Source organism: Schistocerca gregaria, chromosome 3, assembly GCF_023897955.1.
Source record: "Schistocerca gregaria isolate iqSchGreg1 chromosome 3, iqSchGreg1.2, whole genome shotgun sequence".
NCBI classification, from domain to species: domain Eukaryota; kingdom Metazoa; phylum Arthropoda; class Insecta; order Orthoptera; family Acrididae; genus Schistocerca; species Schistocerca gregaria.
In genome coordinates this window covers 426191560-426204846 of record NC_064922.1, presented here as the reverse complement: position 1 = coordinate 426204846, position 13287 = coordinate 426191560, and the positions used below count along the sequence as shown (strand labels likewise).

The 13287-nt window shown below is 44.0% G+C and overlaps 1 protein-coding gene across 3 annotated transcripts in view; it reads right to left on the bottom strand.

Moving 5' to 3' along the window:
• LOC126356206 (eukaryotic translation initiation factor 5B) overlaps nt 1-13287 on the bottom strand; it is a 406256-nt gene that overhangs the window by 70441 nt on the left and 322528 nt on the right. The gene's annotated exons all lie outside the window — the stretch shown is intronic.

Sequence of the window (13287 nt, the reverse complement as noted above, 5' to 3'; positions counted from 1 at the left end):
AAATAAAGCACACGGAAGAAACATACAAGGAAAATGGGTGTTGGTCACTATGCCAGGCCGTGCAACCATAGCTTCATTTTTCTTCTATTCCATTGTAACTACTGAATAGTACTCTGCCATGCTGCGAAACTGATTCTTCCCATACTTGCAAAAAGAGGCCTAGTACTGAAAAAATACAGGTTCGAACAGAATAGAGCAGCCCGCATACAGTGAAATTTGTGCTTAATTTCCTACACACAATAGGCCAGGTTCTCATGCCCACTGCAAAACAAAACGATGCCTGGTGGTGTTGCAGACTGATGATGGGGTACAGAGCTCCAGCCTGTAACCAGCGATGGAGGGTGGAGCTTTGACAAAGCCAGCCATCGTGCTGGTGAAACGCCACAAAAATCGTCAAACAAATGTCAGCCAAAGAACCCGAGACAAAAGCCAAAAAGCGATACATCAACAGTTCGTAGTAATAGACGGAAAGTCATCGAGTAAAACAGAAGTAATATCTGGCGTTCCCCAAGGAAGTGTTATAGGCCCTCTATTGTTCCCGATATATATTAACGACATAGGAGACGATCTGAGTAGCCGTCTTAGATTATTTGCAGATGATGCTGTCATTTACCGTCTTGTAAACTCATCAGATGATCAAAATGACTTGCAAAATGATTTAGATATCTGTATGATGCGACAAGTGGCAATAGATCCTGAATAAGGAAAAGCGTGAAGTTATTCACATGAGTACTAAAAGAAATCTGCTAAATTTCGATTACGCATATGAAGGCTGTAAATTCAACTAAATACAAATTGCAAATAATCTAAATTGGAACGATCACATAGATAATATTGTGGGTAGAGCAAACCAAAGACTGCGATTCATTGGCAGAACACTTAGAAGGTTCAATAGGTCTATAAAGAGACTGTTTACACCACTCTCGTCCGCCCTATTCCAGAGTATTGCTGTACGGTGTGGGATCCGCAATAGGTGGGACTGAAGGATGACATCGAAAATGTACAAAGGGCAGCTCGTTTTGTATTATCGCGAAATAGCGGAGATAGTGTCACAGACATGATACGTGAACTGGAGTGGCAATCATTAAAACAAAGGCGTTTTTCGTTGCGACGGGATCTTCTCATGAAATTTCAATCACCAGTTTTCTCCTCCGATTGTGAAAACATTCTGTTGGCAACCACCTTCATAGGGAGAAATGATCATCATGATAAAGTAAGAGAAATCAGGGCTCGCGCAGAAAAATTTAAGTGCTCGTCTTTCCCGCGTGCCGTTCGAGAGTGGAACGGTAGAGAGAGAGCTTGAAGCTGGTACACTGAACCCTCTGCCAGACACTTTATTGTGAATAGCAGAGCAATCACGTAGTTGTAGATGAAGGCCCTGATCTCTTAAGGCTAACTAAACAATAATCGAATATTACTGTAATTCTGTATGTATTCTACTAGCGTTTCCCAAACTGCAATTAATTCTCGGGCAGCCTGGATATCTTACAGCCAATCTACAAGTTTAAGACCACGCCTGAGTGTGCTACAAGCACAAGAGGCTGTCCCATGTATTACTGGCTGTTTATAGTCCATGCTGCCAGCAGATTCGACGCCAAGACTTGAGGAGAGATCGACAAAGGCCACCAAACTGCATCGATCAGATTCCTCTTTGCCATAAACATCTTCACTGTAATAAGTCTGATCTTTAAACTACTGTACATAAACGGTAACAATTTCATTCGAACAAGCAAAGAAGCCAGAGTTTCCATGGGCATACAAAGAAATACCGCGATGTAATAAGGAAGGAAGGAAAATTAAGAGTATAACGTAATTTCGGCGACAAGGTCATTCGACTCAGAGCGCTAACTCGGACTGTAGAAGCTAAGGAAAAGAAAGCGACAATGTACTTTTCAAAGGGAGCTCCTGGCATTTGCCTTAACCGGCTTACCTAAACTATGGAAAAAGTAAGTATGGACGGCCGGACGGGGATTCGAACAACCGCAGTCCTGAATGCGAGGGTAGTATTTTACGACTGCGCCACCTCGCACGGTGCTGTGATGGGGATGCGGTCAAAATCTCTAAACTTTCAGAATTTTGGTGAATGCCGAGATGGTCTGTCACGGTATTAATCATTCAGGTTTTAAACTGGGCAGTTGTTTTACGCACATTCAAGTGCGGCAATCTATGTTAGTCACCAGACTCGTCAAATTGAAGTTCTGTTTCTCGAAAAAGCTTGAGAAGCGCATCGTACTAGAGCGGCATTTCTTACATCTAAGTATGTCTTACAATAGTGCGAAAGATAAACACAGTAAAGATGAAAACACAGTACCTCGTTAGGTGTGTAGTTCTCTAGTTTGTAGAAGTTGACCTTCTCTAACTTGAGCATAGCTGACTTTCAGTAGCCTTCATACTGCATGCTAAATGCTGCTGTTAAAGTTCTACGAGTATTGTAGGAAAAGCATTTACACAACCTCCCCCCGCCCCCCAAGCAAAATTGTTCGGCTGAAAGGCTTCAACTGGTATGGCCTTTAGCATATCAGTCACATTCTTTTGAATGCTCTCCACAGCCCCAAACTGACGTCCTTTTAAGGCATTCTTCTATTTCAGGAAAAGGTCACAAGAACTCAGACCAAGTGAGTAGAGGGGGGGGGGGGGGTGAAACAACTTTAATGCCTTTTGAGGTCAAAAATTTGGCAATGGAGGTAACCACCTGTCTGCAATGTGCAGTCTCGATCGAATCACCTTTGTCCTGAGCCTTTCAAGGGCATCTTTGCAATGCACTTAGTTGACAGTTTGTCCTGGAGTTCTGATCTTTCACGAGTAAGCACACGTTCGATCTTTTCGTCGGTTTTTGAAGTTGAAGATCTCTGTGAGCGACGTCCGTGCTCTTTATAGGTAATGTTCCAAGTAAGCCTATCCTCAACTTTTCAAGGGCCACACTCGCGGATTTCCGAAGTTTGGAACAAAACTTGACGACATAACTTTGCTCTGAAGTCCGCTATTCCATTTTCCTAACACACAACACAAACATAACTTCGCTGATGGCGCTCTTCGTGAGCTGAAACTCGGACTGAGTATCTGGATTCTGGATACGATGAACACACCGGCCTACACTAGTAGAATAACAAAGGTTGCCATTATTTTCCTCATGCGCCTCGTATAGTCAACCAAGTGTCAATGGGTTTCCTATTACGTCGGGAAAATGTACCTGAAGATTAGACGATAAATATAGTACGAGAGGTATTGGGAAGGCGCAGCACTCTGGGTGTACTGCAAGTAAAGGAAATTAGAAATTTAACAGGAACAGAATTATCTCCAAATTATTCTCAATAAGCATTGCAATGACAATGAATTGCCAGGATATCATCGACTCGTGTCCGATCAAGTTTGCTTCGTATGTCAGAGATAAGGTTCCACGCAGACAAATTTCTTTCGCAAGTCACATTTGAGGCTGAAACGCCAAACATTCGTCGCCACTGCTATCCATTCAAATTAAATGGAAGTCAGCGTCACCGGTAGACTGTGTATGACGTGGCCTGCAAATAGAAACTTCATTTTCCGATTTGTGAGCACGGCTAACACTGTCTAGGCGGCCCTAATCAAATATTTATTGATCCTACAGGCCCTGTGTTATAATGAATTTTTGGTTTATACACCAATAAAAAGAAACTGAACTGTAGGATACTTCCATGCCTTCGAATGCTTCTGTCGCCTTTTTGAATCGCTCTAAAAATATCAGGAGTTCTCTTACATTACTGCTGTAGCAACCAGCAAGTTTTTCATAGACGCTCTTCTCCGCAAGCATTTCCACGTTTTTACCATACAGTCTAATTACACTTTGTTTCATTTAGCCTCAATTTCTTGCTTCAAGCCCATCTTCATCCAACACATAACATAAGTTTTCTTGATGAAACGCTCAGTATCTTTGGGAACGTATGTTGTGAAATAAACGGCATCAACCTATTTTTCAAATCGTCTCATCGAAAATATGTTTAAGGACTGTGTTCGAAACACTTGTAATGCATGCGTAATGCTGAAAGCTAGTTACAGTTCGACAGATCATCTGAATGATTCTTTAACGGAAATGATGTGGAACTGGTCTGTTTACAGGATAATATGTACATGGTTAGTGTTAACATTAATTAACACATTGCATGCCTTGCGTATATTAGCGACTCGGTCAACGACAAACTCTTATTAAAATGCTGGGAAGTTACTCATAAATAAAATGTTTCCTGCCTGTAGTTCTTAATAAATTCATCAGATTCTTTCTTCTTAGAAATTTGAGTTATCAATATCATATTGTGCAATGCCTAATCTTGACAGAAAAAGTTCGCAGCAATAGATGGGTAACAACTTTGAAGATTTGTATTACGTATCTCGGCATATCTACTGTACCTGTACGTGTATTCACACCTACAGCCTGAACAACGCTGGGCGCCATTCTTACCCGTATTTCAGAGGATTCTCTTTCAATGTTGCGTGCTACTCAGGATGAGGTAAAATATTCGAGACTTTTCCCTATTCTGAACCGAAATTTACGAGCTCCTAACATGAAGCGCGAAATCGTCCATCTGATATTAATGCAAACGGACGAACGTCTCTGGCACATATTTCTACTCGCTTTTGAGGTACTGTCGCTTCCACTTAAACGGGTAATACTTCCGAACTCACACCTTGTTGTGTTCTGCAGACGTACCTTCAGAAGTATAGCGACAGTCATTTTAGAACCCATTACTAGGATTTTTTTCTTGTTTTGGGCCGTACTACCACCTCTGAAAGTGTCATACCCCCATTCGTAGCGACAACAGTACCGGTACATACAGTCCACTGTCAGAGAGATCAGTATGATTTTAGCTGCTAACTTTCGACTCGTTCCTTTCCACACCAGAGACCCTTATCTCAAATTGATACATTTAACCGTCCTGATCCCCCTTGAACGCCGGAAACATCATTACGGTATCACTATCTATACGCAGACATTTACTGACGGCAGCGCCTATAACTGGGATGCTCTGTGGCGTTGTTGGATGACGTTTCCGGACATGGATTCCTACGTCAAACTGGATAATCCTCTCTGAAACCTCTGGAAGTGTGAAATACCTTGTATGCATTAGTGCTATTAGAGCCGTGTGATAAAGTTGGCCAACTGGAAAATAGCTTGAGTATGGAAACTATTTCACAAGCATAGGAGAGCAGGAAACTGATCTGGGTTCACCGATTAATGTCATCCACGCCGACGGCTGGGTAATAACGTCGGCAGCGAGTCTGCTAATAATTTTAGGTTATAATTCATATTTGAAATTGGTTTCTGAAAGTCTGCCAATCCTAAAGAAACTGTTATAACAATGGAACACTGTCAAAACCTATATTTCACACATTTTGGAAGCTTAGGTCCATCTGGAAGTGAAAATCCTGTGCTTACGTTAGTGATCATAATTCGAATAAAACGTGATTGTATGTTTTGCAGATCAGTCACAGATGCGATAGTGTGGTCCTGGTGGGCCATGTATCCGAGCTTCAAGTCTGATTATTCGTCTTGGGGAAGAGGGTGGTGTCACACTGACCTAAATCTGGTGAATATCAGTTTTGTATAACTCTCATTTTAATGCAATCGAAAATCCGTAAATAATGTACGCTGTATATGGTCGTGCATGTCTTGCTAAATAACCCACCTTTCGCACACCCCTTCTGTAGACTTTTCTCCTGCAGCACAAGTGCAAACATTTTACAGAACATTACGATACAATCTCTGCTGTTGTCTGTCCAGCAGGGACAAACCCTCTATGGACTATCGCATCAATGAAATCCGATCAACAGGGGCATAATGTTACTCTTGAACTAAAGAGTTTTTATTTTGGTTCAGTTGAAGGAGGGCTTTTCCATTGTACCGATTGCCCCTTAGTTTCAGGATCGGAGGCATAAACCCAAATTCGGTCATCAGTGAAAAAAAACTTTCAATGACATTTGGATCCTCTTAAAGCATCAGTAACACAAACTTCGTCGCGATCCGTCTCATGTTCAGTTCTTCTCACTGTTCATTCCCGTGTACAATAACTTACTCCCTAAGTGTTGCAGAGGTTCTGGATGTTCTGGCGATGATCCTGCAAAGTCAGATCCCCTTTTGAGATTTTTCTGGTGTGATGTCAGTTGACAGGCGATCGAAGGGTCATTGTCATCGCTCGATGTTCATCTGTTTAGCAACACGATAATCTGAAGAGCGAGCAGGTGTCTCAGACACGACTGTGAGGGTTCACTTTCACAAAATATGTTAACAATATACGAAATATAGAAATTAGTAACTAATATAATTAATACAAGAAATGCACTTCGACAAAATACACTTACATCACCGCAACCCATATAAACAGATCTCTGTACTGTGCGCAAGCTGCAATAACTACTAGATGAGAAACTGATTCATAATTCCTGTACATCTGCACCTAATATATCACGCTGTACGGCAGGTACGGCGTTTTGCTGGAAAAAGGGCACTTTATCCAATACAAGGTGTTGTCACTATTATTTTACAGACAGGTTATATCAGTCGTAAGTCTGCGAGCGTTATCTCCAAACGCATGCTTGATTTGGTGCGATTCTGCAGATGTTTTCCCTAGTTTGAAACAAGGCTTCATACAGACAGGCTGCTCTTTCAGGCCAGTAACCGTCAGACCGCAAACTGACGGAACCGAGGCAATGGTAATAGTCTAACAACTACAGAAACTCACTCAGCTCGCAGCCGCTTGCCAAACTCATTGAAGGTGGCTGTATGAGGTGAGACGCAGCGGTATTTCAGCGCACTTGTAACCATTTGCGCGCAAAATTCAAACTTACAGAGCTTTCACGTTTGACCTCGTGTAACTAAGAATTTTCACGTAGGCTAGATGCCAGATGGGTTCTTTGAAGAACTGTCGTCCTCTCTTACGAAGGCTCAGCGCGAATCTATTCATTTACGTATCTATCTCCATTACAAGGAAACACCAAAACTGAGGCACAGTTTGATATCTTATGGCCCAGACTGAGAAGAAGTAGCAACACAGTTTAATATCATCAGAACTTTCAACAGATTGAAACTCTAAGCTCTGCCTATGACACTAGAAAAGTTTAAAGTTGCCAGAATGACATATTCACTCTGCAGCGGAGTGTGCGCTGATATGAAACTTCCTGGCAGATTAAAACTGTGTGCCGGACCGAGACTCGAACTCGGGACCTTTGCCTTTCGCGGACAAGTGCTCTACCAACTGAGCTACCCAGGGACGACTCACGCCCCGTCCTCACAGCTTTACTTCCGCTAGTACCTCTCCTCCTACCTTCCAAACTTAACAGAAGCTCTGCTGCGAAACTTGCAGAACTCGTTCTGGAAACATCCCCCAGGCTGTGGCTAAGCCATGTCTCCGCAATATCCTTCCTTTCAGGAGTGCTAGTTCTGCAAGGTTCGCAGTAGAGCTTCTGTTAAGTTTGGAAGGTAGGAGGCGAGGTACTGGCGGAAGAAAAGCTGTGAGGACAGGGCGTGATTCGTGCATGGGCAGCTCAGTTGGTAGAGCACTTGCCCGCGAAAGTCAAAGGTCCCGAGTTCGAGTCTCGGTCCGGCACACAGTTTTAATCTGCCAGGAAGTTTCAAGCTTAAAGTTGTTTAACTGGCTGACAAACAACAAGCCTACACTTGATAGACGAATCCTACGATGTAAGTAGTACATACTACCAAGCACGTACTGCTATTACGTTTTAATTTCATCCCAAATTATCAGCAGTGAATAAAGATTCTAAATTTTTTTGGGACACCCGCGACAATACCAGTGTCACGCACAATATTGCTGGCAGGCGTTGGAGCCGTAACACATTCCTGGACAACAGGATCTGTGTCCCGAGGGGTCCAAGAGTGATGCTTGTCCCTTATCGCAGCGAAAGTAGGCTACAGGGGCCTGCCGATAACCGCATGAATGGCGGCCGTTGTTGTGAATCGCGAGCTTTGTGGCGGGGCGGGGCGGGGCGGGGCGGCGCTGTGGGCCAGGTGTCGCTGCCTGGAACCGCGAACCAGCCGGCCGGCCGCGCGCAGCGCGACACATCCTGCCTTTTGTGTCACCAGCTGCGGGGGTCCCTCCACAGCCACTGCAGCGTGCGCTCCCATAAACACGTGGCGAATAACTGCTAGACGCCCCCCCACACCCGGCCGAATTACAGGCCACGCTTTAATCTAACGCCAGTTTGGCGAGAAACCTACTGGGGCAGACAGAAGAGAAACAAAAGAAATAACGAAACGATTTTCATCTCTCTATCGTTGTTGACGTTGGTATCTCAAGAGACGAAATGCATTTGGTGTGTGAAACATTCCAGGCTTCCCAGGCTACACTGACGATTTCGGAGCACACAGTACATCAAAATCCAATCACATCTATTAAGAGCGCACATAAGGTCCGGCAATACTTTCAATTATTTATTGCACAAGAACTAAAACATGGTGCAGATGTCACACATATTGCAATCTGAAGAGAAACTTTGAAAGTATTTTTACAAATATTCGATATGCGAACCATGCGTGACCCGGCACGCGTCAATACGGTAAACGAGTTCTTGCCATACCCGTCCCAGCATGGCATCATCAACTGTGGCAGTCGCTTCCCATATTCTCTCCCAGAGCCCTGCTACATCACGTGGTATAGGCGGTACATACAACACAGAAATACTTACACGTTGTGACATTTGGTGATCGGGTAGGCCGTTTCATATACTCCAAGACACAGAACGCTCACTCCGCACCGGAACTCGCCATGTTTGCGACTAGCGCTGACTGTCGGCAAATTACCATACAATAATGTGGCTATATATATATATAAAATAAAAAGAGCTTTCAGGGTTCCTCTTCAAAATAACACATCTATGATATCTGTAGAATGTCTGGCTCCTGTGCAAGAAATAATTGAAAGTGTTCTCAGACTTCATGTGCACCCTATATACAGATTCAATGCAACACGTCCCTGAACGGATGATAGACATTCACTTACATCTTGCCCTAACACCTTCTACTGTAAGCAGAATCACGTCGAATTTATGCAAATACTTGTTATTTAACACCACGTACGAAACCCTAACTGACCGTGTAGTGTACTAACACGTTAAAACTGATACATTTGCTTTGTGTGCTCCACTGTAAGTTTGCGTTTCGTAAGTGTTGTTGATGAAATTGTTTTCCCGTGAATTTAACATGATTTAACTTCAAGAATAAAGTGGTAGGGCAGGACCCCGGTGGTTATCGGTTATCTGTGCATGACCATTTGTACGAAACACAGGTCGCTTTATCATTTTACGAGTGGCTGATATTTGCAGGTGACAAAAGTCGTGGGATAGAGACATGTACACATACAGGAGGCGGTAGTGTCGCGTACAAAATGTATAGAAGAGCAGTGACTTGGCAGAGCTGTCATTTGCAGTCAGATGATTCATGTGAAAAGGTTTCGGACGTAATTATGACCGCACGACTTACGGACTTTGAATGCGGAATGGTAGTTCCAGCTAGAAGCATGGAACAGTCCATTTCGGAAATCGTTAGGGAATTCAGTACTCCGGGATCCACAGTGTCAAGAGTGTGCAGAGAATACCAGATTTCAGGCTTCACTTCACACCACGAACAACTCAGTAGGCGACGACCTTCACTTAACGACCGAGAGCGGCGGCGTTTCCTTGGACTCGTCAGTGCTAACACACAAGCAACATTGCTTGAAATAACCGCAGAAATCAATGTGGGACGTACGATGAACATATCCGTTAGGACGTGTGCGGTGAAATTTGGCGTTAATGGGCTACGACAGCAGACTACTGACGCGCGTGCCTCTGCTAACAGCATGACATCGCCTGCAGCGGCTCTCCTGTGCTCGTGACCATAACTTTTACACCCTAGACGACTGGAAAACTGTGGCCTGATCAGATGAGTCCCGATTTCGGTTGGTACGAGCTGATGGTAGAGTTCGAGTGTGGAGCAGATCCCGCGAAACCATGGACCCAAGTTGTAAATAAGGCACTGTGCAAGCTGGAGGTGGCTCCGTTAAGATGTGGGTTGTGTTTACTTGGAAAAGACTGGGCCCTCTGGAACAATTGAACCGATAATTGACCGGAAATTGTCATTTTTCGTAACTCTGAGACAATCTGCAACCATTCATGAACTTCATGTTGTCAAACAACAATGGATGACAATGCACTACAGTATGTCACCGGGCCACAATTGTTCGCGATTAGTTTCAAGAACATTGTGGATAAATCAAGCCAATGATCTGGTAACGCAGATCACCCGACATTAATCTCTTCGAACATTTATGAGACATAATCGACAGATCAACGTATGCACAAAATCCTGTACCTGCAGCACTTTCGCAATTATGGCCGGCTATAGAAGCAGCATGGCCCAATACTTTCGCAGGGGACTTCCATGGACTTGTTGAGTCCATGCGACGCCCAACTGTTGCATTATGCTGGTCAAAAGGAGGTCCTACACGATATCTGGAGGTATCTCATGACTTGTCACCTCAGTGTACATGACGCAGGAGACTCCAGATTTCCAAAAGGCGTTTCTGTGTAAGACTTTACTTGCGCGTAAAGCATCGTTTACGAGCCATGGGTAAAGAGATAAGAGGGTAAATAACGATCGTGGTGTGCCAACATGTGATGCGGAATTTTCAACAGTCGCATCACTAGTCCCAGTTTTATTAATGCACTCTCAACAGTCTTAAGTATTTACAGTTTCTAACACTTAGATGTGTGTTGGGACCTTCAGTATTCATGCAGTATGTTAAAGACCTTGCAGGCAATAATAACAGTAATCTCAGAGTTTTTGCAGATGATGCTGTTATCAATAACGAAGACGTGTCTGAAGATAGCTGCACAAACATACAGTTGGGTCTTGATAAGATTTTGAAGTGCTGAAAAGATCGGCAACTCGCTTTAAATGTTCAAAGATTATAATCACAAAACGTATGTTACCTATTTAGTATAAAATTCAGCATTAACCATTTTAATGTAAAAACTATCTAATGAGTTTAAACACTTACAAAAGATTCAAAATGTTAAACACAGAACGTTAGCATGAATTACTCAACCGTAACAGCCAAACACTTATTGAGCTATTGCTTCTGTTTTATCAAACAGTTTCTTGTCATTCTGGAGAAGTTAAAAAAAATGGAAGACCAACGGAGTCTTCAAATCGAAACCGTACAGCGTGTTACGCCAGCATGTGCTACAATAAAGTCGAGTGCAGAGAGGCCAAAATGAACTGGATTTTGTAACTCCCAATAACAGGCCCACCAATGGTCAGACTGGGAGTTAAGGAATCAAGTTGATTTTGGACCCGCTGCACTCGACTTGGTTGGTTGCGCATTGAGGCGTAACAAGTTGTACTGGTTCCATCTGAATATTCTGTTGGTCTTTGTCATCGTGGTTCGTACGGGCAAATGTCAGGTTGGTATGTCAGAGCTGTCCGGGGCATCTTCGTTGGTCATCATGGCTCGATTTGAAGCAGAACTAATCACTGAAGACAGTTCTACTTTGGTTAATGAGATTCCTGGCCAAATATGTCCGACACCACTGCAAACGGGCTTGTCGGTGCACACAGGTCAGGTAGTCGCCACGAGGGGGTGCCGTGAACTCAGCCCCTTCTCTGTGAGTCAGTTATTAACGGTCACTGAAGAACCAGTTGTACGTCGGATTGATGATAATGACGACTCAGGGCTCCGAGTGCCTCTCTAACAATTGCTCGGTCCTAACGTTCTTTCATCTCTCTAGGTCGACCACTACCTTCTTGACGCTGTGGCTAAGGTTCCCTCACTCCTAACAACATTGTCGAATAATAGCATCTCTCCTATTGAAACGTAGAGTTATTCGCTGACTACTCCGACCGGCTTCTTTGACCCCAACTACACGTCCTCCCTCATTGGGATACATTGTTCACGCCCCTGCCTGCGAGGCATAGTTACTGTCCAACTGAGCATGTGGAATGAAATTCGCAGAGACTTTATGTCCTGGTATCGACAAGACCCCTACTTACTGTCCTTGCCAGCTCTGTGGAGCAATTATGCTGTATTGTCACAAATTCATTTATCAGCCGCCGAAGTTTACAGTTTTACAGTTTTGCATTTTTGGGCGACACCTGCACGAATCTTGATTTGTGAGCAATTTGCGTAACTCCTTCGTGGTGCTGTTTTTTTTCTTCTTTTTTCCTTGCATGTTCTAAGAGTGACATGAGTATTAAAAATCACATCATCATGTTAAATGCCAGTATTTAAAGCAAGTTCTGTTCACTGTACCAGCATTATCTAATGTAGCCTACTTAATTAATTGCGTTATAAGTTATTGATTTGGCAGAAAAACGTTGAAAATATACACCCACGATAAGCCTCCGGTATACAGCCGTTTCACTCACAGCTTTTCGGAACAGAGCGACTGTGGGGGAAGCCGGAGTGCTGAGCACATTGGGCAGCACTCGCAGAGCGCAAATCGTGGCCAGGCCTGTCAGACATCTACTCTCATGCTCATAAATTAAGGATAATTCCAGAATGTGGTGCCACACAACGTGGCACTACACAACTGGCGCTAATAGCATAGGCACATAGGGAACACACACGACACAGATCTGTAAGTCCACGGTATTGGTGATAAGTTGAGAAAACCGTCCCGAAATACATGTGCTACAAAACGCCACTGTTTCCTGCGAATGTACCCCAACATCAATATGGGATATGATCACCATGCACACGTACAGAGGCCGCACAATGGGTTAGCATACTCTGGATCAGGTGGTCGAGCAGCTGCTGCGGTACAGCCTCCCATTCTTGCACCAGTGCCTGTCGGAGCTCCTGAAGTGTTGTAGTGGTTTGAAGACGTGCAGCGATAAGTTGACCGAGAGCACCCCAGACGTGCTCGATGGGGTTTAGGTCTGGAGAACAGGTAGGCCACTCCATTCGCCTGATATATTCTGCTTCAAGGTATTCCTCCAAGATGGCAGCTCGGTGGGGTCGTGCCTTATCATCGATCACGAGGAAAGTGGGATCCACTGCACGCCTGAAAAGGCGGATATACTGGTGCAAGATGACGTTCCGCTACACATGACCTGTTACAGTTCCTCTGTCAAAGACATGCAAGGGTGTACGTGCACCAATCACAATCCCACCCCACACCATCAAACCAAAGACTCCATACAGGTCCCTTTCAAGGACATTAAGAGGTTGGTATCTGGTTCCTGGTTCACGCCAGATGAAAACCCAGCGAGAATCACTGTTCAGAATATACCTGGACTCGCTTGTGAACATAACCTGGAGCCAC